The following is a 17,939-nucleotide window of genomic DNA, read 5'->3' on the forward strand; positions in this document are numbered from 1 at the left end:
TTGCCTTTATAGTTACCAGACTTTGCGGTGCTGCCGCTTTGCACATAGCCACTGGTTCCCAAATGCGGATGGCTATAGATTGCTTCCGAGGCACCATTTTCAACTGGTGCGATGCTGTGCTGGCCAATATGAAAGGCCAACTGACTAGGGCAAAGAACGGACAACTGAAGACCTTTGGATATGGGCCTTTAGTTGTGAGCTTTGCCCTAGAGAGAGTTCCAATGCTGATCCCCCAGCATCTTACTGTTCCAGTTGGGCCTCCTCGGGAGCCTAAGTTGACGCGATGGGTTTCGGTAATGGCCCGGCATCCTGATGAGGGAGCGGGAGTTGTCCGATTTCCTGCGGGTTACTTTCACTGGCTGGAGAGCCAGGTCTTTGCGATTCAGGATTTTCCTTATGCCGGAGTAGATTTTCGCAATGATCCGGACATGGTTCTTCCACAGGGAGAACAATGGGACGACAGAGGTACTTCATTTTTCACAAGTTTTTAAATTATCTATTTTTTTTTGTTTTTTATATATCGTCTCAAAACTGACAGCAAATTTTTTTCAAAATGCAGATGTAGGCCCACGGCGTCCGGCCAATCTCCGGGCTTTTGAGAGAAGAGTACCAGTTGCACCAGCACCAACCCCACAGGATGCGGCCGCAGAGACCTTAGCTGAGCTGGAACAGGACTTAGAGCGTCTCACGGCGGGCATACCAGAGACGACTATAGATGATATTCCTATCCGACTTCAGCGCTATGTGGTCGCAGTCCCAGGACCTTTCAGGAGGTTCCTGTGTAGGGTAGCGCGGGCAGTGGTCTCATATAGAGAGCACCACCAGTGATTGGCTAGTCACTTTTGTAGACACATGTGACATTTTTGGTTTTTTGTACTTATCATTTTTGCCGATCATAAGGTGTTTTTCAACCTATGATCGAAGACGATGTATATTTTTTGACACACTCCTATCTATATATATCATTATTACTGGCTTATTTTGTTAAACATGTGTGATGAAATGTTTATAAATTTACATTTATGATTGTTACAAATGTCTATTTAACATTCGAGATGCCATTGCATCTGCTAATGTATTTAAAGACCTTGGAATATGCTGATATTCAATGTAATCAAATTCACGTTCCAAGAGACGCACCCTCAAAAACAATCTTAATAACACTGGATTTCTAATGGCATAGACTCTATTAAGCTGTAATACAATGAGTTCAGAATCTAACCTCACTATCAAACTCCGAATCCCAAATGAAATAGATTCAGATAATAATTCAATCACTGCATTGTATTCTGCAATGTTGTTTGTTGTTTGACTGAGGCTCACCCCATGCATAGAAACTAACTCGTCAGAGGGCGAATAGATAACCCAAGCTGCGGAAGAGATATTCTGTGTACTACGACAAGCACCATCAGCAAATCCAATGTACGTTTGGAGAGGCGTCGACATCTGCAATATCAAGAGTAAAACCAAGATAAGCCAGAATAACGACGAAAAACACACTGTCTAAGCTAAGCACACTGTCTAAACTAAGCAAACATACCAGCTAGGAAGAAAAATTAACCTAACTAAACTAACTGAATCTCCATACCCACCATTTAAGCATAATACCTCTTTAGGTAAAGTCCATTTCTGGGCTTACCCAAAGAGTCCCCATCAAAATCTACCAGCTCATAGGCCCCTTTTGCTAGCTTTCGCTTGACAATGTAGGGCCCATGCCACATAGGAACGAATTTTCCAGCACCTAATTTATCGTTAGCTTGATCATATAATAGCACTAGGTCTCCTTCCGAAAAATTACGAGGGGTCACGTTGCGATCATACTGAGCTTTCATCCTTTTCGCGTGAGTCTCGATTGCCAAAGCAGCGTCATGTCGAGTCTCATCTAATTTAGCTAAGTATAACAGACGCTTCTCCTCTTCGGAAGTAGCTGGGAGTAATTCGATAGCCATTTGAAGTGATGGGATTTCGCATTCAATTGGCAACACTGCTTCCAAACCATAAACTAGTTGGAACAGAGTGAACCCTGTTGATGTTTTCACTGAGGTTCGGTACGCCCAAAGTGCTGAAAATAACATGTTATGCCAATTCGACCGATGAATACCAATGATTCGTCGGATCATGATAACTAGAACTTTGTTGATGGATTCAACCAAACCGTTTTCTTGAGGATAATAAGGAGTAGAACTATCATGGCGTAAACCAAGCTGGCTTGTAAGTTTTGTCATCATAATGTTTCGAAAATGGCGCCCATGGTCAATGATTATCGCTTGTGGGACACCAAACCTAGCAATAATATGATTGAATACGAAAATCGCAGCTGTCTTGCCATTTGCCTCGAATGTAGGCATCGCCTCGGCCCACTTAGTAAAATAATCAACCGCAAGGATGATATACGCATGCCCCCCGGCCGAGTGAGGGTTACATGTAATAAAATCGATACCCCATTTAGCAAAAGGACCAACGGAAATTATAGGGTGGAGAGGAGCAGGTGGTGCGCGCATCTTGCGATCAAACACTTGACAGTTGTGGCATTTTCGGATTGCAATGATACAATCTTTAAACATGGACGGCCAGAAATAGCCAGCACGCAACACCTTCTGAGCTGTGGCATACCCAGACATATGACCGCCACATGCTCCAGAATGGCAGTCATTCATAACCCTTTCTTCCTCTTCATGAGTTAAACAACGACGAAAAACTAAATCTGCCCCACGACGATAAAGAGTATCTCCTATAATTTTGTACTGTTGGGACTGGAATCGAATTTTCCGACGTTCCGACTTTGAAGCTTCGGGCCGAAAGGATTGGGTTTGGAGATAGATGATTATATCTCCATACCACAGATCTAAAGTGCTGATGAGAAATAGAGATTCGTCCGCAATGGGTTCCTCTACCACAGTTTCCGTGTCAGCACGCGGGAAGTCACACATCAATTCCGCAAAAACTAAGGATTTCTTAGACTTAGACTTCTCGAATTCCAAATCGAACTCCTGCAGGATAACAATCCATTTGGAGTACTTGCCCCCTAGCAATTGTTTAGTCAGAATATAGATCATAGGGTTGCAATCCGAAATCACTGTAGTTTTACAGAGAAGAATGTAATGACGAAAATGTTGGATAGCCTGAACAGCTGCCAGGGCCAATTTCTCCACATGCGAATATTTTAGCTCAGTGGGATTTAACGTCCTACTAAGATAATATATCACATGTTCCGTTCCGAATTCGTCTTCCTGAACTAAGACCATTCCAATGGTGGAGTGGGAGGCGGCGAGATACAAAAAGTAGTCCTAGTTGTAGTTGGGAGGATGCAGCAACGGTGCATGGGTCAACGCGTGCTTAAGTGCATCAAAAGATTTCTGAGCTATCTCATCCCAAGAGAATTGTTCATTTTGTTTCAACAACCGGGTGAAACCCTTTGTAACCTCGGCGTAGTTAGGAATGAATCGACGTAAAAAGTTTGCTTTCCCCTGCAAACTTTGGAGTTGGTGCAAACTCGAAGGAGGAGGCAATTTGATGATAGCTTCGACCTTCGAGGGATCGACGTGGATACCGGCTTTTGAAATGACAAATCCTAGCAATCGTCCCACTTCTATGCAGAAGACACATTTGTGTGGGTTCAACCAAATTCGATAATGCCGACACCTCATAAAAATAGCGCGTAAGTGGACAAGGTGATCAGCTCGATGTAAAGAATGAGCAGGCAAATCATCGAGATACGGTTGCACAATGTGCTTGATGTCGTGAAACGCGTAAGACATTGCCCGTTGGAAAGTGGCTCCGGCGTTCTTAAGTCCAAAAGGTAATTTGCAGTAAGCAAATGTCCCCTAGGGACAAATGAAAGCCGTTTTTGGTTGATCGGCAGGTAGAATATTGATTTGGTTGTAACCGGAAAAACCGTCCATAAAGGAAAATATTTCACTGCCGGCACAATCATCAATTATTTGATCGATATAGGGCGTGGGATAGTTGTCTTTTGGACAAGCACGATTTATATCCCTATAGTCGTTGCATATTCTTATTGTTCCTTGTTTCTTGTTAACCGGAACAATATTCGATACCCAATCCGTTAACGGGATCGGATAAATGAAACCTGCTTTCAATAGCTTTTCGACTTCTGCTTTAATCGCAGCCGCTTTCCTAGGGTGTATCTGACGCAGACGTTGCCGAACAGGTTTAGCGTCTGGGTAGGTCTTGATTTCATGAACAAAAATGGAGGGATCAATTCCTGGCATTTCCTCATAGGACCAGGCAAACACGTCGCGGAATTCTTGAAATAGGACCTTGTATGTTTGAATTTCGTCATCTGTACACGAGGCACCTATATGAATGTTCTCAATAATTCCGGTTTTGACTGAAATGTCAATGGCAATAATTTGGGAAATGTTTCCCAAATTCAACTCTGAATCAGGATGTTTCATGGGATTCTGAGCGTCCTTGACATATTCAGCTATAAAAATTGATGAAAAATCATTTTCAAAGTCATCAGCCTCAGGTAAAAACGAAGATCGATGATGAAGATCTTCCCATGGTAGATCATCTACACTTAGGATTTCGCGAAGTTGTTCGTCAGATGACACAACTTCAGGAAACATTATCCGTTCTGAGGTTGATGTGAAAAGTGATTCCTCACGGACCACATTCATTTGGTCGGATTGGGTTGAACTTGAGTCGGAAAAAGACTGCACGGCCTCATAAGTAATTTCATATGGACTCAAAGGCATTGCATTACCGAATGAGTCTATCTCAGAGTCAGATGGGACAATCCAAGGATCATCATAGATAATAGTGTCTGAAGTAATCATATGAATGGTTGCGAATGAAGGGTCTGCGTTGATTGGAGGGAAAGGAAAAGTTCTACACCGGAATCTTTAACTAATCCTACACCAACATCCTTGTAAGGGATAGTCGTTTTACCGACATGCTGGATACTTTCTGAAGAGGCTGGGTCGGATGAAAAGTAAGCCAGCTGGTCTATCGTCACGATCTTACCATTGTGTGGAAACTTTATAACTCTGAAGACCGATGACACGACCGTTGTCATAGCGTAAGACCAACTGCGACCCAAAAGAAGGTTGTAGTCTAGAGGGGCATCAACCACCTCCACATCCAGACTAACGGTTTTTCCTTCAACCCCTATAGGCAAATCCTGTAGAATGCCAAACGGATGGAACCCACGGCCATCAAAGGCCTTAAGAATCGTCGGGGATTGGTTCAGTGAAGGAGAGCCAAGCGATCTCCAACACTGAATCGACATAATACACGTAGAAGCTCCTTCATCAATTACAGTCCGATGAATTGGCCTGTTTTTTACTATCACTGGGATCTGGAAAGCCATCTGATGAGGGAGACGCGGTGTACTATTTTCTAGATCAAATATTATCAGGTTCGGGTCCTGAATATCAACAGCTCCTATAGCCGACAAAAGTAATTTTCTCTGTGCTGGGCATGATTGCAGCACTTCTAAGGCTGACATTGCTGAGGGTGAAACAGCTAAATCCTCAACAATGTTGTAATTCTGGGCCGCTCTCGCATGTGGATTGAAAGCATACCTTCGAAGTACACCCTTGGCGGGTGGTTTTATTACTAAGTCAGGGTTAGGTTTCTCGATCTGTAGTGGATCGGAACCGGGAGCTGAGGTTGATGGATTAGAACGAGAAGATTCTGCTTCTTTCGATCCATCAACAAGACTTTTACTACCATAATCTTGTGATCGAGTCGCAATCCGTACATGAGACATCATCAATATGGGTTCTTCACTGGCACTCGAGGAAGAACCTATCATTTTACTATCCTGCTTTGGAAATGGATCTTTCAAAACAGCAGGAGTTGGGGAACCTTTAACGATTTTCACAACCTCCGCCCGATGAGGGCAATCTCTTGTGAAATGATCTTCTTCACAAATTATATAAGGATAGCGAGGTTTGCGCTTTTCGTCGTTATATTCCGACTTCTCTTTTTTCTCCTTTGGAGCCTTGTCTGCTTTATCCTTCTTCTTGCCTTTCTTCTTACCACCATTTTTTGATTTAGCCGTAGATGACTCTACAGCGTGAATGTCGGCGGTAATTTCAGGAGAAGACTCTCCTGTCGGTGAGTCTGGTAAGGTTATTATTGGAGAAGAATTCTTTGAGGATTTCTTCTTACTTTTAGTATTCACCGTACCAATCATGCCATCAGCAGCATGAGACCCCGAAGGATCAGCAGCGATTTGATTCGACTTAGGAAGATCTGGGATCTTCTCATGCAACGTACCGGACTGAGTGTAAACTAAGTCAAGGTACTGGGCTTGAGCAATGACTTGCTCCTCAGTAACTACTCCGGCCTTAGCTACATCTTCAGTAATCTTCGGTAATAATGATTTTACAAACCATTCAGCTAAGATTTGGTCCGGGATAAAAACTTTCACTAAACGTCTTCGACGTCTCCATTCATGGATATGATCGGAAATATAAGTGGACGTCGATTGTTTTAATGAAGTTAATAACTCAGTACCATTATCGTATCTGACCGGCAACTGAAAATGAGTTATGAACGAGGTAGCTAACTGGCTGAAATTGTAAAAAGAGGCCCGTGGTAACTCAATGTACCACTTGGCCGCGAGACCAATGAGCGTATGCTGGAAAAGACGTAAGCGGATTGAATCATCTGAGATGGAATTTGAAGCACACAAGAGGTGGTAAGTCATCACGTGATTGGATGGATCCTCTCCAGACTTACCTTCGAACTTGGGTATATCACTGGGCAACTTATTTGGCATTGGCGGCCAGAACGGAAGATATTGTATTGGATCGTTCGTTAGGCGCGTCAAGTCGGGTAAATCCAAAGTTGCGATAAACGGTAACTGCCGGTTAGGATCTCTAAAACTCTGGGTCACAAGACCAGTTCCAGGAGGAGGATATCCAGGATAACTTGGAATAGGAATCGCATTCGGGATATTATATCCTCCTGGAAAACCAGGATTAACCGGACCGTACTGGGGTTGTTGAAGTTGTTGATAAGTGTACCCAGGATACGATTGATACTGGTAAACTGGTTGTTGGACAGCAGGACCGAATTGGTACTGTCCTTGGTACTGTTGGTAGGTAAATTGAGGTTGACTTGTTACAACAGTACTTAAACCAGGCTGCCCTACAGGCATCTAGACCGTGGTTTGAATCGTAGATCCGGACAACGGTAAAGATGTCTGAGGAGTGGTTGCAGAGACAGTAGAAACCGGAGCTTTCGATACTCCAGAAGTAAGTGCAGTGGAAGGATCAGATGTTACGGTAGTTGCAGCAACCGTTTGAGATGGAGTACTAGGTGCAATTGGCGGCTGAGTAACTACCAAAGTTACAGAAGTTTGAATATTGGACTGGACAGGTTGCGGTTGCTGGGGTGAACCAGAAACTACGAGTTGTCTAGTTTGACGTAACAACTGTATACTTGGCTGCAACACCTGTTGACCTTGTGATGGATCCCACACTATCATTCTGGGGTATTGACCCGTAACAGGTTGAGGATACTGAGATCCATAACCGGATTGAGGATAGGATTGATAACTGAAAGGCACAGTTCCCGTACCTTGAACATATGACTGACCTTGAGGTGGTTGATAACCTTGACTCAAGTATTGACCTTGAGGTTGATAACCTTGAGGTAAATACTGATACTGGGGTTGACCTTGACCTTGAGGTTGATACCCCTAAGGTATATATTGATACTGAGGTTGACCCTGGGGTACATATTGAGGCTGGGGTTGACCTTGAGGAAGGTATTTTACTATGGGTACATACTGTCCTTGAGGTGGCCCCCTAGACACAATTTGTGTACCTTGAGGTTGCCCCCCAGGCGTTAATTGAGGCTGCCCCCCAGGCGGTAATTGGCCACCTTGAGGTTGAGAAACGGGAACTGAACCTGACATCATGTAAATGTCCCCTACACCCAATGGTTTATTACCATTGTTTCCAGCTAATAACCCATGATCAATGGGTTGAGGAGATGCTCCCGCAAAGGTACCAGAAAGTGACTGATACCCGGCGGGAACAGAAGGACCGCCGTGCAAGAAAGATTCAGGAGATTGAGTGAACACGGACGACTGACCAGACATATTTACAGGAGTATAAATACCTCCAGGTGGAAAAGGAGTACGAGGTGGAGAAAAACCTATCCCTGAGTTGTCTAAATAATTGGTTAACGAAAGGTACCAAGTAGTACTTCTAGGAGGACTGTAAAAGATAGATTCACACTCCCTTAGATCAATAGTAGGTTGATCTTCAAGGATAGATACGCCTAATTCTTCCTCTGGAGCAAGTTCTTCAATAGCTATCAAACCAGTAGGAAGATTTTCGGTGATGACTCTTTCTACCCTAGGTGAATCTGGTGCACTAGAAGTTGGAGTAACAGGTTCAGATACTTCAGGTTCTTCGCCTATATCACTAGTAGATGAAAAACTACCAGCAAGCTCAGAAACTGCAACTGCCTCAGGATTATAACCTGTTTCTAGACCTTGGTAATCTGGATGGACTACCAATGACGATTCTCCTTCTTCAGGTGAACCTACTTTACTGCCACTAGGAGTTACAAGGACCTTTAAACCTTCGTAATGACTTGGGACGTCTTGAGGAGGTTCACCCCGAAGTCTACGGGATTTCCTCAACAATTCGGCCACAGAAACAACCTCAGGAGACTTTCCCCGAAGTCGACGGGACTGTCTCGGTAATTCCGCCACAGTTAAAAACTTTTAACTACTGCACACGCAAACAAAGTAAAATCTCAAAGCAAACCACCTAAAGTCTCTAAAGAACCAAACAAATTTGAATCACACGCCTAAAGAATCTAGGGCGTCAAACCAAGCACAAACAGTAGCCTTCCGGACCAAAAACGCTAGTTGGAGATGAAACCCAACATCGCCGGATTCAGTACAGAAGTGGCGGGTGGAACAGTTACCCCGGCAACCTGCTTAATGAATAGACCGGCACAAGTTCCTCCACTTTAACCGTCTCGAGTGAAGTGAACCCCCCGGAAAATCCAAGTGAGTCTAGCCGACGTCTGCTCCAGGTACAGTGGGATCTTCCCTCCACCGTCACCTCGGTAGAATCCTAAAGATAATGGTCACTAAGGTTACCAATAGCAACAAATGCACCTGGGGGAACAGTCTACACTCCGACAGCACGCAAGGGCAAAGTATCAAGCTCAATCCCCTTGCCGGCTCCTTGACAATAATCCAAGGTTTACCGACAAGTGACCCCTGGCTCCTCGACAATGGTTAATCCGAGGTTTACCGTTTGTAATACGTGCGTGTCTGGCATCGTTCCCAACGAGGGAGGATTGATCCCCTCACTGGTTCGGACACGAGCTCGTGCTTATCCTTTAAGAGGAGCTTTCCCAGAGTACAAATGAAACAACTGGATTTATTCTATCACAAGATAAGCTACTTGTTTGGTTTTGTTGTCTTGGAGAGTTAATTACTCTCCTACTCCAAGACACTAGCCTGATCTAAATTGGTGTTTCAGAGCCCTAGTAAATAAAAGTTACTAAGTTGATTTTACTTTAAGCGTTAATTTTATGGTTTTTCTTAAAGACAAAAAGGTAGTGGAGATGAAACTGGTGGTGTGTAGACTCGACTCGCAACCACTACAAAGATGCACCTAAGATGATTTACACTACTTTTTTTTTTCAATGAATCTCCTAACTAAGAGAGTTGGAAAATGCAAATTTTATAGAAAACAACTTTCTTAGTAAAGACAATCAAAGAAACAATCTCTTTATCTTTTCAAAACACACAACTCATGACCACTAATTACTCTAAGAAATTTCCTTTTTCTCCCAAAAGTCTACAAATGCTACCCAAGCAAACTTTTTCCAAAAGAATTTTTGTGTTTTTTCTATATTAATAAAGCATGTAAAAACTATTTATCAAATGAAATCTAACAAATCTAAGACAATCAAATCAAATTCACTCAAAATCAAATTAAAAGGAAATTTACCTAAAAGCAAAAAATAATGAGGACAAAAGCCTACAAGGATAATTCCCGGATGTTTTACTCAGTCAAAATGCAACTAAGGATCAGTTCATGTAGAATCATAAACTAGTCAAAAAACAAAATCGAAATCTTTTTGTTCTTTTTTCTCAAGAATGAAATTCAAGGTTTTAACAAACAAACTTTTCGAGATTCGCAAAGAGAAGACACAAAGGTAGGTCTCTCACAAGGGTGACTTCTCTAACAGGCCCGACTCCTAAGAGGACTGACCAAAACCAAGGAGATCCAAAGTTTGACAACCTCTAACGCCAAAGTCACTACAGGACCAGTTAAAAATCAAACCCTAAGGCAAAATCCCTATGAATTCCACCAAAACCCTCGACACTAACGGGACAAGTTCAGGTGAAGATCTCTGACAGTAAACTAATGGATCTGGGCAGTAAAAACAAAGTAAAAACAAAATCTAAAGAGCAAAAAGAGGAAAAATGAAATTTTCTCAAATTTGACAGGGGTACGCAGGTGATCTGTTGACACAGGCGCGGGTACGCCCTGTGCACAAAGACGCAGTGCGTACAAGTATGCACTGTGCCTAACTCAGAGACTGCGTACCACTGGCAAAGCTAAGAAAAATAAAAATCTAAATTGACTCTAAGCTAACCCACCCAAATACACAGCTAGATAGCCAAAAATCAGAAAAAAAGCGATTTTTCTCAGACCAAAATATCAAATCAAAAAGAACTCAAACACATTCATGGAGTCCCCAACGGAGTCACCATTTTGTCAGGCGGAAAGAGTCGTTAGTGCGGACACAACCGACCTCCCTAGAAGTCTAAGACTTTCTAGTGACAAACAAGACAAATAAGAGCAATCCTTCTCTAAATATGCTTTTACAATATGAGAAATCAAGTGTTTAGATCCTACCTGTAACCCAACACTGTTGTAGTAGTCCAGCTTCGTTGATCCGGATGAGCTCCTCCTTCCCTTCGAAACCTGCATTCACTAACAATCAAACGATTAAATAGCACCTGAATATCACATAAAATAAAACATATTTAACATATAGACCAAGGAGTATATGAAACAATCATAAATAACAAATTGTTGAGAAGAATGGACTAATTTGTATTAAAAGGTAACAAAAGGAACCATTACAACCTGAGCCTTGGTGTTGTGCAAGTCCCTCCCAGGGTCCACAAGAGTTCTCCTTTACTCTGATCAGCTCACCCACTTCCAAATAGAACAAGCAAAGATGGTAATCTCTCCTCACAAGCTTCTACAAGGAAGTCCTAATTCCAGCAGCATCTACCCTTAGGAATATTCAGCTTTCAACCTCTCCTCCCTTTGGCCCAATGCCTGTATTTATAGTGCTCTAGAGGAAGTTATTCAGGTCCACCATCAATGGGATAAGCCCCTCTTTGGATGGGATAGCTCCCCTCTTGATGGGATAAGTTCCTCTTTGGTAGGGATACATGAACCATCTGGAGGCGCTTCATACACGTCAAACAAGCTTCTAGAAGACTCTAGAAATGACCACAAGCAACTTTTTTAGAGTGAAACTTGCGCCTTTTGACCTTTACAGGAGTACGCACCCACCCCTTTACATACAGAGCGTACAAGTACGCAGGTATTGTGAACTTGGGTTGCGTACACGCAAGTAAGGCTAAGAGAAACTGCGTACCAGAGATAATTGACTTTAAATGACTTTTCTCTTCTTTCTTGAAGTTTGACATGAAGAGCAGAGGCATGACTTGCCAAGGAGGATAGTATGACAGTGGATGGAGCCATACTAACTGCAAATAGTCATGGTGACATTTTTTAGTGTAACAAGAATGTGAACATGAACATGCATGACATATTCAAGGGGAGTTGTGGCTATAAAAATTAGTAGTTTATATTATGTATGTGATTCTTATGAAAGACAGTCATGTGTATACACGATTTTTTATCTAGATAGTTGCCTATGCTTTTCTATGATGAAAAATAAGTGGCACAAATTCAGGGAGAGCCTTTCATATGATTCCATCAGTTCACTATTTCCATTCTGGCTTTGACATTGGTTTGCTGCATTCTACTTAAGATGCCCATATGCTACTTAGTAATGATGTTGATTAATGGTGAATTTATGAATTGTTGCGAAGTTTTATTACTGCTGTTGAAATGGTTATTTGGTGCATTTGTTGATTGATGATATGGATATAATATTAGAATTGATTGTGAAGAGTTGGCATAGGTTTAGGGGGAGCATCTTCTATGCTTATAATAGTTCATTGTTGGCATTATGGACTTTTGAGCACTCCTTGTCTGCGTGGTGTTTCCTATGATGAATTCATGGTTATTACTATTATCATCAATCTTATTTTATTGCTCACTATTGAAAATACATGTTGTTGTCTCTATGTCATGGATGTTTGGATTGCATGTGGTGAAGTTATGGATGATTCCTATATGTTTCTTAAGTTTCATTTGGTGATGGTGTCTTAATCCTACTTAATACACTTGATAAGGAAGATATGTATGCTATGTTATTTGAAGATGTTGGTTAATGATGTTGTTGATTAGTTCTATTCTACTTAATGGCTTGTGATGCTAGAGGTACTCTTTGTTTGCACATATGTTGTTGATGCATGCTACCCATGGTGTTTTAGTTCAAGGGTAGATATTGTTGCTTGAGGAAAATGGATATTCCTATATGTGAAGAGAGCATGTTGACCTTCATGACATCAGGTCAAGGGGAAGAGTTGCTGATAGAGCTTTATTACATAATCTTATGCTTCTGCTATAGTTTCTTGGTGATGCTTGGAAGCATTGCATATTTAGTCATGCATTGATGATATTGGAGAGATTGATGCTACATTGTCTTATCTTACATTGCTTCTTGATGATGGGGATGTTCATCTTGTTGCCATTATGACATTTATGTTGTTGTTGTTAGATGATTGTGCTGCTGATTCCTATATGGTGTATGTGGTGGTTGATGATTATCATGGTTTTTCTACAAAGGATACATCAATGTTGAGATTCCTATTTATGGTTATGAATGTCATGTATGGCTCTTGATGTAAAGTTCATGAAAAAACCCATGTTGTAATCATTGTAAAATTCAATCATATATGGGCTATTGGGATCACAATCATGCTATGTATGTAATCCCATTATTTTGGATGATGTAAAATTTAGGTCAAATATGTAACCCCATTATGTTATATGGTGCATCATAGAGTCATTGGTGATAGGAAAGGTCATATTTGTTTATGGTTAGCCATATATTTCAAGCCTTGTACCTTTATTGCATATCTTAGAAGGTCTAATATATGCTCAGTGGGAGCATGGTCAACATGTGGATTTCATGATTCATATTAGCAGATATGATTTACCTTAATGAGAACTACAAGGGAAGTACTTTATTTAGCCTTGTTCATCCCTTTACTTGATGTCAAGGGGGAGAGAAGTATTGGTGTTTGAAGGAAGTTTCCAAACAAAAAAAGTGGTTGCCATCTAGTCCAAAGGGGGAGATTGTTAGCATTATGGCTAATGTCTTGTCCTTGATGGAAACCTATTTGACAAATATGTCCTTGATATATTATATGATGATTTGGAACTAATGCAGATAACAGGAATATCGGTACTAATATTACAGAGGATATGGAAGAGAATTGACAACTCAGTCATAGGATGCATGAAAAATGTGAAGTTCGAGAAGTATACACAGTTCCAGTGAAGAAGATTTGCATACATACATAGGTTCTGTAAAAAAAAATCGCATACATAATCTAAACCATGGAATTTTGGACACCAAGGGCCATTAGCATGGTAATTTCCCATATTATTATGACTACAACGATTGTTTCATCCCATCAAAAAATGCTAACGACATTACCAAAGGATTTGCCTGAGGTATTGGAAAAGTCAAAAGTTATATAAGGAGATGGAGATCAAGGAGTTAAGTCTGCAAGTAATGGATTATTTGTGAGTAACGAAGTTTTAATTCAGTAATTTAAGATCTGTACGCATGTTTTCTTCTGGATAGTCATGCACATATGTAAATCTAGTTCAATATAGTTGCATATAAATAATGTGATAATATATTCAATAGTTGAAATATATATGTGGGTTTAAAAAATGATAAGAATGTATATACACACGTCTTCTTAATAACAATCGTGTATATATTCTGAGTTAAATCTAGTCAGGTTTATGGTGCTGCTTGATGATGAGAATGTATGAGTTCTATTGTATTTGTTGTTGTCTGTCAATGATGTCTTGATCAGGATGGTTTGTATATGTTGTGGATTGGTTGTGTATTGATTTGATCTGGTTGCAATGGTTGGTTGAGTATTTAGTGGCTTGATGTTTTAATGATTTAGTTGGTTTACAGTGCCTCAATGATTGTAATTTAAATTTTGTGATTCAGTATTTAGTTTGGTATTGAGCAGAATGTTCGGTGTTGGTCCAGTTTGAAAATATGAAGAAAAGTGGCCTACATGTTTTAATGTGTATTTGAGATAGGTGGATCTAGTATGAAAAATTATGGAACTTGGTCCATGAAGGGTGCTGAGGGTTGGAGCCTTGAGTGAGTGAGTCAAAGATTCATTCCAATGGTAGTTGGTTAACTTGTTCATGGGGTAGGTGCTCCCTTCTAGTAGGTTTTGATAGATGAGATAAAGGGGTTGTAGCTCCCTTCTAGTGGATGCTAGAGAATGAGTGGAGGTTGTATCCTCCTACAGGTGGGTGCCTGTGTGTTGGTAATACTTTGCACCAGTACAAGAAGAAATGAATATTTTATTTCTAACAAAAGAAGAAGACAAAGACAACAACAAGGGTGGTTTTCTCCCACATTGGGTTTCCACCTAAAATCCCATTGTTCATATGTTTCTTATGTGTTGATGATTTATCTGCTCTTTATTGTTCATGGTTACTACTTAATAAATGGAAAATGAAATAATGATTCACTGGTTAAAGATAAAAATCTAATGGATCATAAGAAAAATTAGTTATCCAGATATATGCGATTTTCATTCACTAGAATCGCGTACAACACGGGTTGCATGAAGAATGGTAGCATAAATAATTCTAAATATGAAATTGAAAGTTAAAGTGAATTAAAATACTAATTCACCCCCCCTCCACCCCCAGGTATTTTTCCTAACATTCATACCAGGGATAATGGCCCTCATACATACACTGATATAAATGGGACTTGGTATCATAAAATATGACAACCAAACTACCCGAACCAGATACATTGACCATCTGGTTGATGTAGCACTCTCTTTCAGCTCCTCCTAGTGGTACCCTAAAGACACATGACTAGTCCTTTGGCTCCTGATATGCAGAAACTCTAGTCTTCCTCTATCAATGAACTAACTCCACTAGGTCACTAAACATGGATCCCAATGTTCTCTAGTTGATTGTTAGTACTTCAACGCATCAACACATCGAGAATCCTGTCAAGTTGTTCAAAACTTAAATTGTGAACAACTCTCAACTTCCCACAATTTCTCCTCAGCTCCTTTGGAACTTCTTTCCCAACTAGCCTCTCCTCAATCCTTCAAGGACACAACTCTTAGTGACGTTCTTCCCATTAGTGCCTTCATGTGCTTCAAAATGAAAACACACTTAGGGCATGAAGGGCTACCACCTCTCACTGCAATATTTCCTTCCCCAACAATGAACTTGAGTTGATGTGATCTACTCCCTTGACCTCCTTTCTTCATTCTTCAAGAATCGATCTTGATATCACCTAATTCTATCTCTTATAGCAACTCATTTTTCCTCCAATGACCTACACTTAGGGCTTGGACCAAGCCACTGCAACCCTTCTAACTCCTGCTCTTTTTTCTTCTCCAACAATTTCCCTACACTAGAACAACATCCTCTAGCAAGTCACATCAACTCAAGAAGATGACAAATTTGTCCTCCAATCTCCTGTTGCTCTTCTTGAGCTTGGAACATGTGCTACTACTAATGTGTATTATCTTAGCATGTTAAAACTAAACTTTCTAATATGGACCTAACCCACTTACACTAAAACAACATGAAACACATCAAATACATACCTTGTTTGATCTCGTAGGCCTGTCCATATTGTTGTAGCATCTTCTCACTCGCTAGAGCATCCAAACAACTCTAATAACCCTCCCCCTTTGCTATTGACAACTCTCTACAAACTGAAGTCCACCTCCCTTCATTTTTTGCTCTCATTTGTTGTTGATTTATCCAATTTTAAGTCCTTTCATTCCTCTACATACTTCACTTCTCCTAAAGAGATCTGAGGCCTACAAAGGAGACGTATCATGACCGAAAACATATGCACAATAGCCCAGAACAAGTCTCACAAATCGACCCCTGCTCAAGATCAAAATCGACCCTCAAATAGTCTAAAAGGAAGATAAAATAATTTCCTTCTCCTTCAATGAGATCTTCCCTAGATTTGCAGACCTAAACACAACCAAAGAAGTCACAAGAATGCTCCTTCCCCTCTTCGCTTGGTTTCCTAGGGTTGAGGCCTATTTCATATGTGTCTACTTTTAATTTGATGCACTTTGGATGTGTCTTTTAGCCTCCACATCCTCCTTTATTTATATGTAAACCATGGGTGTCAAAAAACTACCCTTGTGGGCTTATCTTAGCTTAATCCAACCTAACTTGTTCACAAATTAACCCACCAACATATAAATAAATTCATAATTCCATTTCTAGACCTATTATTTGGATGCTTTTTGCTTCCCCTATTTCCTCTAGAGGTCCTCTATAATCTCCATTGGTCAAACCAATAAAATTCATCTTTATTTTGACCCAACTGTTTTGGGTGAAAAACCCCCATCTTGGGTTCTAAGTCCACAAACCTTATTTGTGTGCCCATTCCTCTCAAACCCTCTAGCCTAGGGGTTTGAGTACCTCTCAAGCTACAAATATCGACAGGAGGTCCTTTCACGTTCTTCACTAAACATTCTGCATTGAAATATCTTGTCAATAAACATGTTCTTAAAGGAAGAATCTATAGATGGTTGATTCTTTCCAGGAGTTCTCGTTCGAAGTCGTTATCAAGTTAGGTCATGCTAATGTGGGGCCATATCACCTTTCTCACTTGGAATTCTGGGAAGCGGGAGGATCACTTTATGATCAATTGCCTAATGTTGACTTGTTTAGGATTGAAGTTGTGCCAAATTATCTTGAATACATTGCATTGTTTTTAGAAAATGATAAGTGTTCAAAGGACTATACTACAATGTAGAAGAAACATTTGGTGGTGCATGCTACAGACTATCAACTAATTGTAGGCAAAGTTTACAAGATTGGACTTGATCATATCCTACAAAAATGTATTCTTTGTTATGAGAGATAGGTTTTTTTTATGGGAATGCCATTGTGGTGTTGCGAAAGGACATGTTGGAGGAAAGGTGACTACAAGGAAGGTGCTCCAAGCTAGAATATTGTGGCCGACTCTTTTCAAAGATGCTGAAAATTGCAATGTATGTTAGAGGGTAGGGAGACCTTCACATCGGGATGAAATTCCATTGCTTCGAGTCAGAGATCTTGAATCCTTTGAGAAGTGGGTTTTTGATTTTGTTGGGCCCATAAATCTTCCCATGTGATATTCACACACTCGCTATATTATCACCACAACTTATTACTTGATGCGTTGGGCTCAAGCAACCCTTGTTAATGATTGCACTGCTAATATTATTTCCAAGTTCATATTTGAAAATAGTATTACATGGTTTCGATGTCTAAGGAGTCTCACAAGTGATTAGGGATCACACTTTATTAATGAATCTATTGCCACATTGTTGCAAGAGTTAGTGATTCATCATCCCAAGAGAATCCCATATCATTCACAAGCAAATGGGACGGTTGAAGATTTGAACAAGATTATAGAAAAGGGGCTTACTTAGGCTTTTTCTGTGAATAGGGATGATTGGGATGATAGGGTTCCAGCCACACTATTGGCTTATCACACTATTATCAAGCACCTACATAAGT

The sequence above is a fragment of the Pinus tabuliformis genome, chromosome X, assembly GCF_031772625.1.
Source record: "Pinus tabuliformis cultivar Carrire ecotype Pingquan chromosome X, CPIR1, whole genome shotgun sequence".
Taxonomy (NCBI): domain Eukaryota; kingdom Viridiplantae; phylum Streptophyta; class Pinopsida; order Pinales; family Pinaceae; genus Pinus; species Pinus tabuliformis.